The following is a 21647-nucleotide window of genomic DNA, read 5'->3' on the forward strand; positions in this document are numbered from 1 at the left end:
AATAAATATAGTGAAGAAGTCAAAGCGGCAGCTTTATTTTCTTGAGCTCAAGAACGGATTAAAAATAGATTTTATTCTGTTGGAAAACTAAAGAGAATATTAATTATAAGGAAGAAGGCAGTGACGATGTCCAGATATTGAAGGGTGACAACTGACAATGTTTTTGTGAAATAAAGATTAGAATAGTTAAAGCATTAACTTTTCATTGGTCATGTATGGCTGTGAGACTCATTTGTAAGAAGCATTCCAAGTTCAAAAAACCCCTATTAAGAAAAGCAAGTACAGATGGCTTCTACCTCTTCTGGTTCCAGTTCAAATATTTTGTTCTTGAAGGCTCACTCCTTTTTCGAGATGAAGCGGTAATGTAGTGGAAAATAAGAGTTCCTTGAACCAGAATATTTCTGGGGAATGTTATAATATATGAAGGGGAGGAAATATGGACGATACTCCCTACCCTTTTCTGAAACACCTGGAGTGCACACTGTTTCTTCTTCTTCTGCTGCTGCTGTTGGCTTACTGCTGGGTTTCATACATCAACTTGTCAGGGCCCAGGGAGGGAGGAGGAATAAATGGAAGGAAAATAAGGAAATCATTCATGGTCAAGAAAGCAGTGTGCATCATATTAAAGAACTGCTCAGCCTGCTGGAAATCTTAACACTTTTCCATTTTTGGTCTTGTCTGCCATCTCTCCCCAGTTTCTTTGAGAAAACAGGAGAAGAAGGGAAAAAATGGGGTTACCTAAGTAAGAGCCTTTAAGCTTTCAAAATTTTACCATGTGGTTGGGTGGAGTTTGGGGATGATTAAAGCCATGGCCTGTCTAAATTAGCAATCAAATGCTGAAAGTACATAAATAACTTAGTGTTGTCTATGGAGATTCTTAGTCAATCCAGGTCATGGTTGTCCCAAAGGTGCTTTTTTCAAGAGGCAACTGGACTTTCTGGTTTTTCTTTGAAGACGTTTCGCTTCTCATCCAGCTCTTAGTGTTGTGTCATCCTCACTTGTCATTGTGTAAGAAATTATGAGCTGGGATAGCCATAACAACAAGTCAGCCAATAGGAACTGTTTGGTGACTAAGAAACAGGATTGTTGTGAGCCAGGGGAGACACTGAGTTCTGGTTCTGGCTTATGCTGCATGGGTATTGTATACATGCATCATGCTTTATATTACTGTATATAAATAAGTTTCTTTTATACATGAATCCTGCTGAATTGTTTACTTGTGTGCTGGTTGGATTGCTGCAAACTCTAACATTACTCCACAGCACGGAGGAGATGGGAACTTTAGAAATTGCCAATAGTACCAAGTTCATTGCTAAACTTCTTACAAAATAAGCCGCATAACCACTCTTATATTCTTTGTTTCAAATAGACACTGCAGACTATATTTGAAGAGAGACTGCATAGATATTTTAAAAATGCAAATGCCACATTAGGCTGTTCTTGGCAGGAGTAGAAATGGATCCTCAAAAAACAAATGCCAGGGAAGGGGTTTTCCTCAGCAGCAAAGCAGCAGGAAAGGAAGGATTTAAATCACCCGACATCCTTTCGCTTATTCCAGATAGGCAGAAAGAGTTTAGAAGCGTTGCTTTTCATTTGAAGGGAAAGGTTTTGCCATCCGTGTTTCAATTTGAAGGCCTCTGTCAGAAATACGTCTGGATGACAGCCTACATTGTAATTAAGCACCAATGGAAGTGAACATTTCCAAACACTAGGGGAGCAAGGAACTCTTGCATTAATGTCCAGCTTAATGTCCAGTGTTCAAAGTGGTTCACTCCATGAGATGCCAATAAGGAATCTTCTACGATAGACTTCCCCAACCTTTGCAGACCAGTTGGGGATGGAGAGGGGATAGTTCTGCATAAGTGGCCGGCAAGTGCGCACACAGTGGTGGAATTCAACATTTTTTACTACCGATTCTGTGGGCATGGCTTGGTGGGCGTGGCAGGGGAAGGATACTGTAAAATCTCCATTCCTTCCCCAATCCAGGGGAAAGTTACTGCAAAATCCCCATTTCCTCCTGATCAGCTGGGATTTGGGAGGCAGAGAATAGATGGGGGTAGGGCCAATTAGAGGTGGTATTTACTGGTTCTCCGAACTACTCAAAATTTCTGCTACCGGTTCTCCAGAACTTGTCAGAACCTGCTGAATACCACCTCTGGCGCACACGTGCACAGCTCTAGTGTGAGCGGCATGCACGCATGTCCACTGCTCATGCAAATAGAGCTTTGCATGCAAGTGATTGGCCACCGCTCACGCTAGTGGGGAAGATTGCTTGCTCATCTGTTTTCATGGCCCCTTTGCAAACAGATTATGGCCCACTAGTGGGCCACAGCACTCCTGTTCTACAAAGCACTTTAAGATTTGTTCGAAAATGTAAAAGGATCCCTTGCCTTGTTCTGTTCTGCCACAGACTTACCATCTAATCAACAGGTTCCTGTAGTGGGGTGGGCGGTGGGTGGGAAGGAAATGTAGATATATCATAATATAATCAAGTACATTCTGATAGAAACCAACAGATACTGAGGTAGATCTTAAAAGGCAGAGTGAGATGGAATGGACCAGCTCACGAGTGACAAAACAAAACAAAACCACCCTTGATTTATGAAGCAACTCACACAAAAGTAATGGGTTAAAACATTTGTAGATTGAGAAACTGTAACTTGAAGAGCAAAGAAGACATTTTAAAAAAACGCAAATTAGAAATACTTAAAAGCCAATAACAAATTGAATTGTTTACAGATAAGGAAAAATAATAATTAGTAAATAGAAAAGAAGGGAACTGTGCAATCAAATTCCATGAATGGAAAATATAAGGCAAACACAGAATTGGACAAAAGAGACCTTGACTGAGAAAGCAAGGGAGACATAAGGTAAAGGTTCCCCTCGCACATATGTGCTAGTCGTTCCCGACTCTAGGGGGCGGTTCTCATCTCCATTTCAAAGCTGAAGAGCCAGGGCTGTCCGAAGATGTCTCCGTGGTCATGTGACCGGCATGACTACGTGCCAAAGGCGCATGGAATGCTGTTACCTTCCCACCAAATGTAGTCCCTATTTTTCTACTTGCATTTTTTACGTGCTTTCAACCTGCTAGGCTGGCAGAAGCTGGGACAAGTAATGGGAGCTCACCCCGTTACACGGCACTAGGGATTCAAACCACTGAACTGCCAACCTTTTGATCGACAAGCTCAGCGTCTTAGCCACTGAGCCACCGCATCATACAATGTATTAAAACAACTGAATCTAAATGAGATCGAAGAGTGCACCAAGAACTGAAATATATATAGCTATGATGATAGATAGATAGATAGATAGATAGATAGACAGACAGACCCATAGATATGCATATAAACACACAATTATTAAAAATATATCAAATAAACGTGTTCATATAATTTCTCATATGAAGACTTGCACTTTTGTATAAATAGGATGTAGATGTTTACACAAGAGTTTCCTAAGTCTTAACTTAGCTTGTTTATGGATAATAATGAAACCAAATTACTTAAATGGAAGAGAGCTGAGGCTTTATTTAATAATTACATATTAAAGTGCTTTCCATCATAATCTCTTGGGAAAAAAATTATCTCCTTGAACAGTGCTGCTACTATGTTACAGCCATATGCTATCATTCAGTTCTACTTAGTATGAGTTAAGACAGATCTATATCTACGTTAAATTCAGTTGGAATTGCTTGTCAAATTGTGGTTCCTGCTAATTTAATGTCTCTTTTGAAGTAAAGTTTGCATATCCATTTGGCACAAATTCTCTAACCCAGTAATTTTGTTAATATTTACTCAGTAAGTAATCTTTACTTACTTAGTAAGAATTGCAGTCTTACAATTATAATAATTGACAACAACAACAACAAAAAAAAAACAACTTAGTTTAAATAGGGATCTCTGGCCATGCTAAATCTTGGTCTTGATCTAAAGTCATTATTGCTTTCATTATTCTGATTGTTTGCTCCTTGGTTTTAATATGATTTAGACTGAATTTAGAATTTTGGTAGCCATGTATAGGATTGTGCTGTCAAAATCTGCAAATTGGCTTTAAATGTGTAATTGAGATTGAATGATTGTATCCAATGTATTAAATATAATTTGGGTATTACTTATAAAAACAGCTGTAATTAGAGCCAAAAGTTCAGTGTCCAATGTGACATTTAGAGTATGAAATAGATATTACTAATGCAAAACATGATAATGTTAATTAAGATTTTTTCACATCATATTGAGGTAAAAATTGCAGTGATTTGACATTTTTTTCCAGTTGGATGGAGGGTAGTATGTCAACTTAAAATATTATTTCTAAGTATATAATTACTATTAACCTTCCAGATAACTTGTAGTTTTGTGTTTTATGCCATGAGTCATTATTAGATCTTTTTCAATATTTGCTACAAGTTTAAACTACTAGTGCTTGCTTGTGTTTAGAGCTCTCCAATCACAAACTCTCTAGTACAAGGGTGTCAAACTCGCTGTGTCACATTGCCGTCACGTGACATTTCATGACGGTTTTCCCATTTGCGGAGCTGGGGTGGGCGTGGCGTGTGCATGACGCATCCGACCGCGGGCCGCCAGTTTGACACCCCTGCTGTCTGGTATATTTCCTTATTTGTCTTTAAAGTAGTATGTCTCTATGTTTCCCCCAAGGAAGATCCTTTTTTTGAAGGGGCTGTTAAGTCTGTAGTAACAGTCTCTAGGTTTAGAGCTTTTAAGCACCTGGACCCACAAATCTAGAATCAGCTTCTTTCATGTATCTCTATAATTTAATAGCTTTTAAAAGGGTTTAATAGGTTAATATAGGGTGTGATTGTTCTACTCTGTTTGCTGATAGTTCTAGTTTATATCTGTTCTAAACTATTACAGATGTACAAATATATAGATCACCTCATATTATTTTAGGGCATTTTAAAAAATGCACTCTTTCTGTATTGATTGTTGTAATGTTTGGTTTTGAGCTTCTGGCCTAAAGTTATTTGATGGGTTTATAATAATGGTATTTTTGTTTTGTTGGACTTTTCACCACACCTTAATAGGTGTATGTAATAGCAATTAATAAAATTAGTTGTTGGAGTAAAGATTGATGGTCTAGGGAAGGTGAGGAAGTTGCAAAATGATCAGTCTTGGCAATAGGCAGCTCTTCCAGCACTATTTATAAAATGAGGCTATAATGTTTTAAGACTGATATTCTGAATTGCAAGACCTCACAAGACAAAGTGGAACGATTTTGGATTAAAAAATGAACTTAAGTATTTTGTTAATTTGTTTCAGATCCTTTCTTAAAAACATACAATCTGTAAGCAGATTGTAGGCAGAATGCTACTACAAAAGACAGATAATGAAAGATCCAGACTGCTGCTGGGTGGTCTCTCTTCCAAACAGCACAATGTGTGTGTTTACATCAGCTGAAGGATTACTGTGAACGCAGAAAGTGAAGAGAATGAGGAATGTTGACTTCCATATCTGTCCTTTCAGTTCAGCCATGTGTGAGTCAGGTATGGCATGTTTGATTTTTTGGGGGGTAGGCCCTCATTTATCATTAGAACCGACAAGAGATAAGGTCTCTAAAGTCTGGACTATCTTTTTGATGTGTACCAGTCCAAAGTTTAATGGATGAGTAAAAGCCTGAAAAAAAATTAAACCTCATCATTCTCTCTCTCCTGTCACTATATATATATTTGTTTTAGCCATGTAGGTGCATAGTTATATGCTGAGACAACCATTATTCAAGTGGGTGGCTTGTTGAGAAATCTCTGTTGCCGCAAGTGATTACATGGCTTATTTTTAGATCTACATTTTGTTTGCACTAAAGGAAGGGGTAAAAAAGAGGACAGTGTTTATTTAGAATCAGGTTTATCTGAGGTCATCTATCTAAGTATTTATGTTTTGCCTACAGTTAGGGAAAGTTGACAATATTGTTTACTAATTTCTGAAATCTACACATCAGCATATGTGTGGACCTTTAAACCACCAGGACAAACCGGCAGAGTGCTGCTAGCAGTTTGCAAGGAATTCTGCCTAGTTGTTGGAGCATCTAAGTTCAGCTTTAAATTCACTTTGAATCATAACACCACTGTTACAATTTATTTAAAAAGGGATTGCCCTGACATTACCTCTCTCGAACTGTATGAAGAGAATAAAAAGCATAAAGTGGGATAAAGAAATGCCGTTCCCACGTGCTAAATCATTGAGACGCTTGATTTTTAGGGTTGGAAAGAAGGATGCCAAGGTAAGCCAAAGCCAACCCTGACCCAGTGAAGGTGCCACATGAATGCTATTTGGCTAGTTGGCATTTATAATTTACGCTGGTGCCTTGGGTTTGTGTGTTTTCTCCACTGTATTTAAAGAAAACACATCTAACAACTGGATATCCATGCAAAATAAACCACTTTTGCACTTCTTTTTTTTCTTTTTCCATGGACTCCTTAGTTAGTCTCTTCTTGATAGTTCTGTTTGCTGACTCCACTGACACTTTTGGCATAACTTGTCTTTCTCCATCTACTCAGTGACCTCAGAAAAGGCCTTGTGAGGACAGACATTGCTTAGAAAACAGGCTGTGTATATCTACATACAGTATTTGAGAAGTGGAGGAAGGTGAACATTTATTCTCTACTCATAATTTTATGATATTGTTTCCTGATTGCTTATTTGTACCCTATGACTATTATTAAGTGTTGTACCTTATGATTCTTGATGAACGTATCTTTTCCTTGGAGCGTATGCACCAAGACAAATTCCTTGTGTATCCAATCACACTTGGCCAATAAAAAATTCTATTCTATTCTATAACAAAACAGCATTGCCAACATGCAAAGAGACCAGTGAGAGAAATTCTGAAGCGGTTTAGAAATAAAGCAGTTCAGTGTAACTTTGCTATGAAACATCATATCTCAATAGATCCACAAGGGACTGTGGGGACATTTTCAAGAGATCACTTTAAATCCCTTATTATGCCTGTGCTTAGGGACGTTATGTATGCAAATTATTGTGTATATGCATTCATCCATACTGTCATTTCTTCATATGCTCTCATTATACAGTTAAAGTTTACAATGTCATGTTGTTAGGAAATTTTGGACTGCCTGCGGCTTGTGGGAATTGGAATGCAAAACATCTGAGATGCATCACATTGGAGAAGGCTGGTATTAGGAACCAAATAACTTCAATTATAGATTCTGATTTGTCTACCACGTTTTTGTCTACCACATTTCAGTTCAGATCTCTCTCTCTCTCTCACTTTGAAATCCAAATTAAGGGAAATGATTTATCTTGAGATGCTTCTATTTTCACCTTAAATGTTTTTCAAGTGACATGCTTGAAAATAAGCTGTTACCCAGGCTTTATACCTTTTTAACTCAGAGTGAAATGTGAGTTAATGTTCTTTATTTTAAATATGTGAAATACCCAGGAGTATAACAGGAAGGGTTATCTATACAAATCAGAGTCAAGGAGGACTGAATTACCCAGAAATATAATGTCAGTATCTCCAAGTTTTATTATTTAATGTTCCCCTGTAGGAATGGAACACACTCATTCATTTATGCAAGAGTATTAGTTAATTCATACTTGATGTGGCAGCTATATAGAGCAGGGGTCCACAACCTCTGGCCATGGCCCACTACTGGGCTGTGGTCTATTTGGAACTGCCTTCCGAGGTGGGTAAAATGAGGACCCAGATTGTTAGGGGGCAATATGCTATTTAGTATACTGTCTTTGGTGTAAGCCGCCCAGAATCCTCAGAGAGTGGGCGGCATAGAAATATGAATAATAAAATAAAATAAATAATAAACTGATGGCTTCAAGCTGGTGGTGGCTGCTGCCCATGTTTCTATTCAGGAACAGCAAAGATGTGTTGAAAGTCAGGAAGGTAAAATGAGGAAGCAATGTTGGAACATTTGCTTCTCTTCACAAAGGGATGTATGGTATCCCATGGCTTCCTAGATTTTCTAAGCTCAAGATTCTTCCTCCTTTCTTGGATTGTCTGGGTAGATTTAAAGACAATCCTCTTAAATATATTGTAGACTGAAGAGGCACCTTCCCCACTCCCCCTTCCCCCACCAGCGCCTTTTCTGTTTTGCATCAAAACATCTTTTCTTGTCTTATTATGGGTAATGGTAATGAGCAGTGAGGAAACAGCTTCATAGATGATAAAGGACATTATAGAAGTCTGGGAGTTAACTGTAAACTAAATTATGTTCAAATTATCAGCCTGGGGAATAGTCTCCTGCTGTGCTTTCTTTTTTCCCTGTTTTCCTATAAGATTTACAGTTTTGGTGCAGAAGAAAAACACAAATTGTTGCCTTAATTGTAAAGAAACAATTTTGTGTATACTTGAGCTGTTTTTTAAAGACTGTAATGGGGGGCTTGTACTTCTGGCTTCATTTGATAAGACAGCCCTTTGATGATCTCTTAAGTTTTCTTCATGAATAATGGGAGTATGTTATTTCTATTATCTTTGCACACCTGTTAAAGGGCTGCATGGTGAAAGAAGGCAGGCTCTAAATCCATTTCTAAGGCTTTGATGGGCTTAGTGGAGGAGTGAAATGGAGAAGGCATTCATACAGGTTCATAACCATTTTGTCCGAATTCCAAGAAATTGTAAAAAGGGTTTTGGCTGGAACGCCTTGGAACACCCTCTCAGTCCTCCTTTTGGGCTTTTGATCTAGTAATGGTTTTCAAACAATGGAGTGCATGGATCTGTGGTGAACTGCAGAATTACAGCAAGTGAGCCGTGATATAGAACAGAACAGAACAACAGAACAGAACAGAACAGAACAGAACAGAACAGAACAGAATTCTTTATTGGCCAAGTATGATTGGACACACAAGGAATTTGTCTTGGTGCATTTGCTCTCAGTGTACATAAAAGCAAAGTTACGTTCATCAAGAATCATAAGGTACAACACTTAATGATAGTCATAGGGTACAAATAAGCAATCAAATCATATTAGGAAACAGTCAATATAAATCATAAAGATACAAGCAACAAAGTTACAGTCGTACAGTCATTAGTGGAAGGAGATGGGTGATAGGAACAATATGCACCAAAGGTGGAAAACAAAACGTTTTTTTTTTCTTACTGGCAAAGTTTTGTTGAGTTAGGGAGAAGAATAGGAAGGAGAGGGGTTTGGCCTATGAGGGAGATTGGAAGGAGCAATATCAGCAATTTGGGGTGGTTCCCCATTCTTCATCCTGGCTTTTACTGGTATTTCTCTCCCTCCTAAGCACATATAATACATACATATTTTTGTTTTGTAAAGCTTCATACTTTATACCTGTCTGGGATTCTTCTAATCTATTCATTGATGTGATCCTTACAAAACCAGCACCAGTGCTCTATTATTTGTCACTTCTCTCCTGATGTAATAGTATGTGGGAATGGCCTTGGGAGAAAGGAGGAAGAGCCACAGACTAATGGGAGAATGAGCCCACAGAAGGAATGGACGAATGGCAAATGAATCAGGAGAAACTCTCCCTAGTTTCTTGGATTGTAAAGGGAGGGGGAGGAATATAATTTCAGACTTGCAAGATTCTGTTAATGTAACATTACAATAAAAGCAGAGCTAATTACTCCTGATAGTGATTCTTGACTGGTCATCTCATAAGGCTGACACCTGAGTTTACTGCTTAGTCCTCTCTTTAGATTTCCTGTACATTTGAATACCTCTCAGCTCAGCTTCCAAGGCAATGGCAATGGCTTCTTTCATCCCCTTTCTCCTCTTGTGGAACTGGAAAGATGAAGAGAGATTCCAGTTCCTCCTCCATAGTCCCATTGCTGAAGGCTCCTGCATACAACCAGAACCCATAGGAGTTGTTGCTGTGGCTGTTTCTTCTTGCCTGCTGTGTCTCCAAGGAACAAACTAGGGAGAGTGTGGCTACTTCTCTAAACATGCCTAAAGAATAGAACAAGAAATTAGCAACAGTGGGGAGCAAGTGAATGAAAAAAAGAAGCATTACCATCCTTGTCAGTGTATAAGAATTTATGAACTGGAATAGCCATAACAAGTCAGCCAATGAGAACTGTTTGGTGACTGAGACACAGGATTTGTTGTGAGCCATGTGAGATGGCTAGGAGCCTGGGCATGGCTTAGCTTAATTCTTATGTGTATATAAGAGTTCGTTTGTCCTTCTCCTTGCTTCTACTTCTTGTCCTTGTCCTTGCTACTACTTCTCTCTACCATGTTGCAAGAACTGCATGGGTATTGTATACATGCATCATGTTTTATATTATTGTATATAAAGAAGTTTCTTCTATGAATGAATCCTGCTGAATTATTTAATTGTGTGCTGGCTGGATAGCTACAAACTCTGACAATCCTTTTGGGCCATTTTAGCAGATTGTTAGAAGACTTTCTCCCCCGAAGACGAAAATAATAACCTTTAACTGAATTTGGATCCATGCACACACACAAACACACACACACATAGACACACTTTTTGAATTATGCTGTGTGCTGATACTGATGATTAATAAAATTAGTTGAAAGATTATTAATGATTTTAATCATTTTTTATTTCAGTCAACAGACACTAAAACTATAATTATAACCAAGTAGGGAATTGCAAATATTCTAGATTTTCTAAAGGAGTTCTTGTAGTTGACAACAAAACTTTGTCCTAAGGTGACGCCATGCTGGGGCCCCAGATTCACCCTGGGGAAGTTAAATAATGCTTGGCAGCTCCTTCCCCAGCCTCTCTGAATGCCTGGTGTCATTAACTGGGGAGTGAAAGTGCTTCTGGGGAAGTGGTCAGCCAAGGGTGGAAGATTGGTCCTGACAAATATGACAGTACTCTTATTCACTCATCCCATTTCTGAAATTGGAAGTATCTAGAACAAGCACTCCATCAGTAATTTCAACAAACATGCAGATTTATACGGTAAAAATTTATTTTTCTTCAACCCTAGTAAGTCAACACCATTAGTTTCAATTGCATTTAGAAACAAACAGGAAGCCTTTAGCACTTTCAGTTGTGGCAGGATGTAATTCCTCTGGTAAAATACCTGTTAGTATTAGTTACAGCTCTCAAGAAAGTTTAATAGACAGCATTACATTAATAGCGATTCTATTTTCTCTAGTACAAGGGAATATGTCACTCCTTCTAGAAACTTTCCTTGAAAGGCCAAGATAAAAACCACGACAAACGGTATGAAAGTCGTAAAATGATTTCATTAGAACCAGTGAGGGAGAGGCTAATCAAAATCGAACAGTGAAATATTCTCAGCCGAAGTAAGTAAACAGTCAAGAGAGGAAGACTACTGAATTCTAAAAAAATGAAACATTTCAGTATTTGGTGAAATGAAAAAACAAGAAAAAGCAAAGTAGAGCTCTTCCGCTTAAATGTGCCTACCAAGAAATATTTCTTGCTGACATTAGGTGGATGAGCAGCTGGAATAATTAAGGGGGCTCCACTGATGATCTTAGGAAGGGGAGAGATCCATATGGGATGAAGCAATCCTTCAGCTGGATCAGTTGTTTCAAGTAGCTGCTCAATGAAGCAAAACTATGGCAAGATTTAAATTTTCTGGCCAACTAACTAGTTGGGGGAAGGCTGTTTTGAGCAAAATATGAGCAAAGCAGAACTAAATAGGAATACAAAGCTATAAAATGTGGCTACAGACCCATCCAAACAGGCTATATTCTTCTCTCTAGTTATTAATAATGACCCACAGCATTTCTTAATTGATTTCCAATTTATTGAATGTTGCACTGCTGGTCATAAGCACCTGTTTAGGTCTTTTACTATCCCCAATTGAATTAAAAGAAAAAGATGGGGATTACCAGACACTTTATTCCAAATTATAATTTGGTGGTGATATAAATGTTAAATTCCACAGAATAGCAAGAGTCATTTCTAGTAGTAATAACAGTAAGACTAGTAGGTTGTACGACTATACAGCACTTTGGATTTCATGATGTATGAAGAGTTTCTCAAATAACACTATCTACAACCCTTTAAAGCAGCCGCTTTTCCCCCTTTTGTCTCCTTTTGCGGCTGCAATACAATCTTTGGAAAATGCATACTTGGTTTAAACAGTTGTAGATATATACTACATGGGATTCCCCACCCCCCACCCCAAATCACACATGGAAGGAACTGGCAACCAATACAGCTCACAGAGCAAAGGTATCATCACGTGTGCCATTTTGGAGGCACACATCATCCAGCTGACGCTTCTGAATATTATTCAAGGGCACCCCCCACCCCCCTTGAGAGGTGACTGTGAGCAGATCATGTAGCTTCTTCAGTATAAATCAGCTCCTAAAATACTACTATCAACTGGTATCCTCTTTGTGTTGTATGTAGATGGAGCTGTCAATTTTGATTAGATAAATGCTATGAGCAGCCCTCCCCAGCATTGCCCCCATGCTTTAAAATAGACAACTCTTCAAACTTGGCAACTTTAAGACTTGTGGATATCAACTCCCAGAATTCTTCAGCCAACCAAGTTGCCAAATTTGGAGACCCTTTCTTTATAACAGGGATGTCAAACTCATCATGGTTGTGTTTGACCTTAGAGGGCTGGGTGGGCATGGCCATCTCCATGTCACTTGTGTCGGGGGCCTGAGTTCTCTGCCAGTGAAAACGGAGTTCCCTCCTGAGCTCCGTTTTCACTGGCAGAGGCACTGCAGGCTGGTCCTTCTCTGTTTCCAGGGCGGTCCCACATGCCAGATCTAAGCACCCCACAGGCCAGATATGGTCCATGGGCCTTGAGTTTGACACCCCTGCTTTATAACACAAAATATGTGGTTGGGCATGTAGGACAACTTACTTCTGTGAAATTTTCTAATGCCTCACTATCATAGTACATTAGCTTGCCTGTCGGTCTTCCTTCCACCCTAGAATTTTAGACATATAGTTGTGGTATTTTCTAATATGACTCTTTCAAATGTCTTTGATTATAGCTTTCTTATATTGGGAGACCATGAATTTGAAGAAGGTTAATAAACAAAGTGTTTCTGAAAGTCTTTTCTGGGACTATTTTGGCAACATCCTGAAAATGTAGTGTATTTGCTATGTAACATTTTCCCCTTTTACTTAGTGTTGGGCAGCTGCTGCTTTCTGTTAAAAGATATAAAAAGGCAGGTTATGTGTCCAAATTCATGTATTTTGTGGGGCTTTCTTTAGTAACTTAGAAAAAGTAGCAATTAGTGAGCTTTTGCATCAGTAGTTTCTTCTTTAGGGTATTAGATTTGATGTTATACAACTTGGCATATGGAGATTTAGAGTATATCCCTTGACCTGTTCATCAACTAGTTGGAAAACATGTAGCAGTAAAACCATGAGAGAATAGGGTTTTCTATATGTCTCATATTTACTGATCGGATAAGCCTATTGGAGTAGGCTGAGAGGGCAGCAGTTTTATATCTGATTAGTGCATGGTTATAAATATACAAGAATCTTTTGAATGAAGAGAAGTAATCAATAAAAAGAGAATTTCATACAGCACATATTTATATGTGTGCCCACTAAACCCAGGCATTGATTCTATGTTGTGTACTTGTCAGTACTAGCCCTTGCTAGCCCTTCACCAAAGGATTATTTTCTTATGAAGGAACGAGGCAGAGAATTGCACCCTAGGAATAATTTACTTATTTTTTTTACTTCTTCTATATACAAATTATTTTGGCTTCAAAATAATTGGAAATAGGGGTCAACATGTCAGGGAGGAAAGTCAGTTTAATTAACAACAGTGGAAGTTGCAAAACAAACACTGAATGTTTTGGTAGAAAAGTGATTAACAGGGTTTAACAAGTTAAATTCACTGTAAGCAATTTTGTGAAAATGTTGAGAACTAAAGATAAATTTTAAATGCAATTTAATAGATACTTTTATATATAAGATTAATTATTAACATGTCTCTTGCTTAATTATACTCAACAGAATATTCAAAAAGTGTCATTGTGTTTATCAAATCAACAATGTTTAGTTTGTTGTTTTATGGGCACAATGGAATTGGCAGTTATTGGGTAAAAGCTCTTTGAATTTTTCATGTTGAGGCATGTATCTGTAATCATAAGGCTTCTAAACATACTAATTTTTAAATCAAAACCATTATAACACTTAAATTAGAGCTCAAGCAATATATCATGGTGCTTTTTAATGTTTTATAAAATATTCAGGGTACAGCATTTCTACTTGGAGGAGCTATTCATAACGTTATTCCTGCTTTTTCTTAACCAGAGCTTCTGAGTTCTTTTTAAGGGCGAGTCAATGTAAAGCAAGCAATAGTGGTATATTCTGAAATACAGATTATCTGATTATGGCATCTAGGTCTCCTCCATGGAAAATGATAGCTTGATCTTTGGCAATAGAGTATTTGATAAAATTTATTTATTTATTTATTTATTTATTTATTTATTTATTTGTTTATTTATTTATTTATTTATTTATTTATTTATTTATTTATTTATTTATTTATTTATTTAATTAATTAATTAATTAATTAATTAATTTTTATACCGCCCTTCTCCCGAAGGACTCAGGGTGGTGAACAGCCAAAATTAAAATACATACAGTATGAAAATTAAAATAATTTAAAACATGATTAAATTAATTTGGCTTCTCCAATTTAAAACCCCTTACCCATAAAATTAACCAGTTAAAATTTTTAAGCCAGTCCGGCTTGATGGAATAGAAAAGTCTTCAGGGCCCGGCGGAAAGTACGGAAGTCTGGGATCAGTCGTATTCCTGGGGGTAGCTTGTTCCAGAGGGCAGGTGCCCCCACAAAGAAGGCTCTCCCCCTGAGGGCTGCCAGTCGACATTGCTTGACCGACGGCACCCTGAGGAGACCCTCTCTGTGGGAGTGTATTGGCCGGTGGGAGGTTATCGGTAGCAGAAGGTGGTCTCAAAGATACCTGGGCCCTAAGCCATGGAGTGCTTTAAAGGTGAGAACCAATACCTTGAAGCGCACCCGGAAGACCACCGGAAGCCAGTGCAGCTCGTGCAGGAGAGGTGTTACATGGGAGCGCTATGTTGCCCCCACAATCATCTGTGCGGCCGCATTCTGGACCAGCTGGAGCCTCCGGGTGCTCCTCAAGGGGAGCCCCATGTAGAGAGCATTACAGTAGTCCTAAAATGTTATCCTAAAAGTAACAATTGCTTCCAAAAACAGTCCTAGATGGAGGAAAATGTAAAGGGGCAGCTGATGTGCCCTAAAGCAAGGGTCCCAACCCCTGGGCCATGGACGAGCACTGCTCTGTGGCCCGCCAGGAACCGGGCTGCACATGTGAGCCAAGCCCCATCTGCACATGTGCAGGATCCAGCCAGCACATGAAACCATGCGTCTCCTGGTCCACGGAAAATATGCCCTCCACGGAACTGATCTCTGGTGGCCAAAAGGTTGCAGGCCTAAAGATCTTCCTGACTGGTTTTTATTTAGTTCTACACACAAATACCCATAGTGTTTTCACCAGTAACAAATTTGGCAAATTTCACAATTAGGGCGGGAAGGTTTAATATCTTTGTATGCATTCCATTTACAGGTTTCCATCTTTACTCCATTCACTTATACTAATTTTTAAGCTTTTACTTGGCTTTGTTATTTTTTCCCCCCACATTGGTTTGTCCTTGTGAAAGGGGAAGAAACATTGGACTGAAAAATTTTGCACCATTCTTTAAGTCAGCTTCTAACCTGGGTGTCCTCCAGATACATAGGCTTGGTTGCAACAGCTGGAAAATTCTAGGATTTGGAGCCTAAACATCTGGAGGGTAGTTTGTTTGGGAAAATTGTTGTAGCTATATAGTCACTCCATTAATTATAACCAATTGAGTAGAATATAATTTTATTTATTTAAAGGATTCTAGTCTACCTTTCAACCACTAAAATGGATTCTGGCATGGTATAATAGCATAAACTTTGATTGGGAACAAAATCCAACAAAGCAGTAAGCTGCAAATCTTAAAATTTGGGAGGAGAAAAAAAACATTTACCAATTTAACCAATTAAAAAGCAAGTACAGGTAGTCTTTATTTATTTATTTATTTTATTTTATTAAATTTAACTTTGACTTACAACCACAATTGAACCCAACATTTTGGTTGCTAAGCGAGACAGTTGTTACGTGATTTGTGCCCCGATTTTTTCACAGCTATTAAGTGAATCACTGCAGTTGTGAAGTTAGTAACACGGTTGTTAAGTGAATCTGGTTTCCCCATTGACTTTGCTTGTCAGAGGGTCACAAAAGATGATCACATAACCCTGGGAAACTGCACCCATCATAAATATGAATCAATTGCCAAGGGTCTGGATTTTGATTACGTGATCATGGGGATGCTACAACGGTTGTATGAAAAATGGTCATAAATCACTTTTTTTTCAGTGTTGTTGTAACTTTGAGTGGTCACTAAATGAACTTCTATAAATTCAGGATCACCTGTACTATTAAATCCAGACAAATAAGCACTAGCTTCCAAAAGAATGCAATATTTGCACAATAGTAAAAGTTATAATATTGTTCCTTCTTGTTCCACCAATGTATTTGCAGTATATGATCCACTTACCCTCACATTTGGTTAAAGACATAAATTGCCATTACCTAGTAAGAGAAGAATATACTTGGATGACTTTAGGATATTAATGATATCCATCTCCATCCTAGATTATTTCTTCAGTATTGGTCAGTCAGAGCTCTTGTTAGTATGCACAGTACTTCATTCCTTTTATGTTAGTCTCAAATAAATACAGTGTATAAATATTCATAGGCATGGAGTAATCAAAATTTTCGATACTCTTTTAGGTGCAGCTATAGGCAGCAATGATGCGGTGGCTCAGTGGCTAAGATGCTGAGCTGGTCGATCAGAAGGTCGGCAGTTCAGCTGTTCGAATCCCTAGCGCCGCGTAACGGAGTGAGCTCCCATTACTTGTCCCAGCTTCTGCCAACCTAGCAGTTCGAAAGCACATAAAAAATGCAAGTAGAAAAATAGGGACTTTGGTGGGAAGGTAACAGTGCTCCGTGCACCTTTGGTGTTTAGTCATGCTGGCCACATGACCACGGAGATGTCTTCAGACAGTGCTGGCACTTCAGTTTAGAAATGGAGATGAGCACCGCCCCCTAGAGTTGGAAACGACTAGCACGCATGTGCGGGGGAACCTTTACCTTTACTTTACCTTTATGGGCAGTGAATCGGACACCAGTATAGATTGTCTTCATATAGTTCCAGTATGGAGAATCACTGAACTGTATTTGACCTACCCAGACTATTAACAATGCTGACTTGTCTGTAGACTTATACTCTTTACAATGCATGTAATACGAACATGTCTAAACCACAGTGAGAATTTAATGTTGGTCTTTCAAATATTGCTGTTTATTTTGGAATGTCACTTCCACATTGGAAGAGTTGCCTAATTTGCTTGTTTGTACATATGTCCTTGTTTTCCTGTCCTCCCCCCCTCCATTCTTAATGCTGAAGATGGTAAGTATTTATTTTAGTTTTGGAGAGAAACCACAGAATTATTGTAGAGTTGGTTCAAGAGAAATATTCTGACATTAATAATATAACTCCTGAGGGTTTTATTAAGGAAACTTTCATTTTTACTCAAATGAGAATGCAGTATTGTAGATTAAAAAGGAGAATCTCTCCTTCTTTTCTTGATTTTAATGAGCAATTATTTTATTTTGGAATAATTATGCAAATTTTATGTATTGATATTGGTTTCTTTTTACTTTCTGTGCATGCGCAGAAGTGTTGCGCACGAGCACGCACACGAGCAAACCGGTAGCAAACTAAATTGAAACCCACTACTAGACTGGTGGCTTAGTGACTATTCAAAGTTATGACAGACCCCAAACAAGGGACTTGAGACCCAGATTCGAAGTTTTGATATCTGCTCACCCCATGGTCGTGACTGAGATTTAGGCATTTGACAACAGGCCTGTGTTTATGGCTGTTTTCCCTATGGTTATGTGACCATGCTTTTTGATGTTTTTGCTGGAAACCAGGGTTTACTTCTGGTTTCCAGTGAAAACCACCCCATAGTGAACAATGCATTCTCTTAATTTATTTATTTATTTTATTCGGCTTATATGCCGCCCTATCTCACAATGGACTCAGGGCGACTCACAACAATAAAACACAAGCCACAATATAAAATAAAGACCAAAATCTAAAAAATTTAAAATTAACCCTTAAAACCAATTAAAACCTTAATGACCATGGTATTTGCTTAACAACTGCTGCATACACTTAATGACTGCTGCAAAAAAGGTGGTAAAATCAGGTGTGGTCACGTGGTCAACACATACTGTATGACCAAAATTGTGGACTCAATTACATATATAAGTTGTGGACCACCTCTATGTTGTTCTGATAAGTATTTTCTCTATTGAAGTCAGTGAATTAGTGTTCCAATATACACGTGCCTCCATTTCCCCCCCAAAAAATCCAGTTTGACATGAATTAAGTTGAAACTGACACAAGGGAATTCTTTATACCATAGTCCATAGAGCAGACATTTTGCTTTTGATACATAATGTAAAATATTCTTACTCCAATTTATGCAAATTGGGATTCTTTACCAATACTTTGGCAATATCTGTATATTCAGATCAGATATTTCTAACTATCAGAAGTTCCTCGCTAAATAGGCAATCCCAATGAATCATGGCAGGGCTTAAAGTGTTTATTATTCACATACCAGACAAACAGACATGTATTCAGTGGTGTGTATAATGAAACCAACTGTGGATGGTTTATTATATTATACTTTTAGTGATACGTATTAAAGTTTGAAGACATACTTTCCTGTCCTCTATAATATAATGGATGTAGATACATATTACTTATATATTAGCAGTAGTGAAAAAGTAGTATGCAAATATTTTTAGTGTTTAGAATCGGATGTTGTTGTGGCCTGTTGGCCGCCGGCCCCTCTAGCAGTCAAATCAGACGAAGAGGAGGCATGGGAGTCAGGATCAACACCAGGGCAACCTGGGAGCTCCGAGGGGGAAGAGGGAATGGAGCTGGCAGAGAGAGAGAGACAGAGGCGGAGCCTGGGCCATCCATCAGCCCTCAGATGGAGTCAACAGCCGCCAGGTCTGGAGGTGGTTGATGAAGAAGAGGAGGAACAGCTGAGTCCAGTGCCTGATGTGCGGCTATGCAGAAGGCAGAGAAGAGAGCAGTGGAAAGTCATGGGCCAATCTTGGGGAAGGAAGAGCCACCGCGGCTAGTGAGGTCCCACCCTAATTCTGGGGATAAAAGTCAGGGGGGCAGAAATGAATAGGTGTGGCATACAACTATTCATCTTCCAGCCAGACGGACTTGTTAGCCTGCGAGAGAAACTTTTTGCCAGGGCTGCTGGCATTCCTAATAAAGAAATCTTTTGAGTTCACGTCAGAGGGTTTGTTGGGTTTGGGGAGCTGGGTCAGAACAGGTGTCAAGACTAGGTACTTGCTATAATATATTGCTCCTGGGAAACGTGCAACTATGATCTGACACAATCGAAGGATATCTCATTTGGTCCACATGCTAAAAGAGCCAAGGTCAGTGATGTGATGTTGTCATAAAAAAGCAATTGTTTTTTAATTGTAAATCTAAGCAATTTTATGTTACAAGCTATCAAAAAATATTTAACTTGTTAATACCATATTTCCCCGAAAATAAGACCCCATCTTATATTTTTTTGAACCCTGAAATAAGTGCTTGGCCATGTGCTCAAAAGCCCGATTGGGTTTATTATCAGGGGATGTCTTATTTTGGGGGAAACAGGATAGTTATAATGAGGAACAATCCTAAAATGTACAGGTAGTCCTCAATTTTCAACCATTCACCTAATGACTGTTCAAAGTTACAACAGCACTGAAAAAGTGACTTACGACCACAGCATCCCTATGATCACGTGATTAAAATCCAGAATCTTGGTAACTGACTCTTATTTATGACGGCTGCAGTGTCTTGAGGTCATGTGATCACCTTTTGTGACCTTCTGACAAGCAAAGTCAATGGGGAAGGCAGATTCACTTAACAACCGTGTTACTAACTTAACAACTGCAGTGATTCACTTAACACTATGGCAAGAAAGGTCATAAAATCTCCTTTAACAACTGCCTTCCTTAGCAATGGAAATGTTGGGCTCAATTTTGGTTGTACGTCGAGGATTATCTGCATTTGAAATAATTGGGTTTGTGCTTGTAGTAAAGTGTCCGTTTAGAGTCTTTATTTTATTTATTATTTGTCTCCCACCTTTATTATTTTTTAAAAACAATTCAAGGTGGCAAACATAACCAGCACACCTTCCTCCTCCCTATTTTCCCCACAACAACAACCCTGTGAGGAGCAACACCTCTCTGGGCTGAGAGAGAATCGAAGAGTACTCTTCTACTGACATAAGAAGAGCAATCTCTTCTACTGACATAAAATGGTTCAACCCTTGTCTAATGCACGTTCCTTCCCTTAACAAGAATGACTTAAACCATTTCAGTGAACCTGTGATTTATGTTTGAGAGTCCGTAATTAAGAGATTTACATGTGGCCCTGTGAACGGAAGTTGCTTCCTGCTGCAGGATAGATACCTGAGGAAATTGAGTTATGAGATCATGCATAATACCACATGTCTTCCGTTATAAGACATTTAGTTAAAAGCAGCAGTACAGTAATAAGGGCTTTCAAACTGGAATAGAAACTTTCTGAGATGTGTTATATACTCTAATTTAAAGTACTAAACTGCCTATCTTTCTTTTATTGCTTGGTAATTTTAAAGTTTCTATAGGAAATAGTAGAGAGATTTTCTTAAATTTACTTTAATGTTTTACTAAGCTGTATTGAGTTGAAATATGGTTAGTGGGATTTTTTCCCAAGGAATCATAGCTGGTTGACCACTCCTCCTTATCAGGAAAAACTCCAAATGAACTCACCATAGAGGAGGTTCAGGAGTTCAATCTTAATCTGCACATTTATTTTGGCATTAGAACATTGTATTTTGCTGAATTTGTAATACAGTATCATTTTCCATACTTCTCTTTAAGTTAATTTGCAGAATATATCTAAGACTGCTCTATTTGTTTATATGGCTTAATTATTTGTAAAGCAAGCAATAACTCGAATATAACTCCTCTTGAAATCTTGTGAAGGTTTTTTGGTTTTTTGCATGAGAACAATTTTCAAACAAGTGGCTATTTAATCTGATGCAGGAAAAAAAGGGAAAGATATACATGAAAGTAGCGTAAAAGAACAGAAAAGCTTTGAAAACAAATATGACCGGGGGGAGAAAAGTTGTTATTCCCTTTTTAGATAGCAGGCACAATAAGATCAGCATAAGTATATTTATAAGCACATCCAAGTTTTAGATCGTTTACATTTCATGCGTAAAGCCCCAGGGCACTTTGCATTTGGCGATACTGGTAGTCCTCAACATACAACCCCAATTGGGATCAGAACTTTGGTCACTAAAAGAGACACTCATTAAGCGAGTCACGGACATTTTTACAACCACTTTGCCACAGTCGTTAAGGGAATCATGTCTTTAAGTGAATCCGGTTTCCCCCATTGACTTTGCCTATCGGAAGCCCCTTGTGAAGGTCGCAAATGGTGATCATGTGATCGTGGGACGCTGTAACTATCATAAATACATCCCAATTGCTGAGTGTTCAAATCATGATTAAGTGAAGATGCTGCATCAATCATAAATGCAAGGACCGTTTGTAA

General features: G+C 38.4%; 1 long non-coding RNA gene across 30 annotated transcripts in view; it reads left to right on the plus strand.

Annotated features, from left to right (window-relative positions):
• The window catches only part of LOC117672539 (uncharacterized), a 363153-nt gene that overhangs the window by 83822 nt on the left and 257684 nt on the right, over positions 1-21647 (plus strand). For 7 of the 30 annotated variants that reach the window (XR_015733311.1, XR_015733321.1, XR_015733318.1 and 4 more), the window contains exon 3: positions 5274-5497. The exons of the other annotated variants lie outside the window; for them this stretch is intronic. This is a non-coding gene — a long non-coding RNA (uncharacterized LOC117672539). The remainder of the gene's footprint in view (positions 1-5273; positions 5498-21647) is intronic. 30 annotated transcript variants of the gene reach the window in all.

This window comes from Pantherophis guttatus, chromosome 3 (assembly GCF_059756535.1).
Source record: "Pantherophis guttatus breed Tessera chromosome 3, ASM5975653v1, whole genome shotgun sequence".
Lineage (NCBI taxonomy): Eukaryota > Metazoa > Chordata > Lepidosauria > Squamata > Colubridae > Pantherophis > Pantherophis guttatus.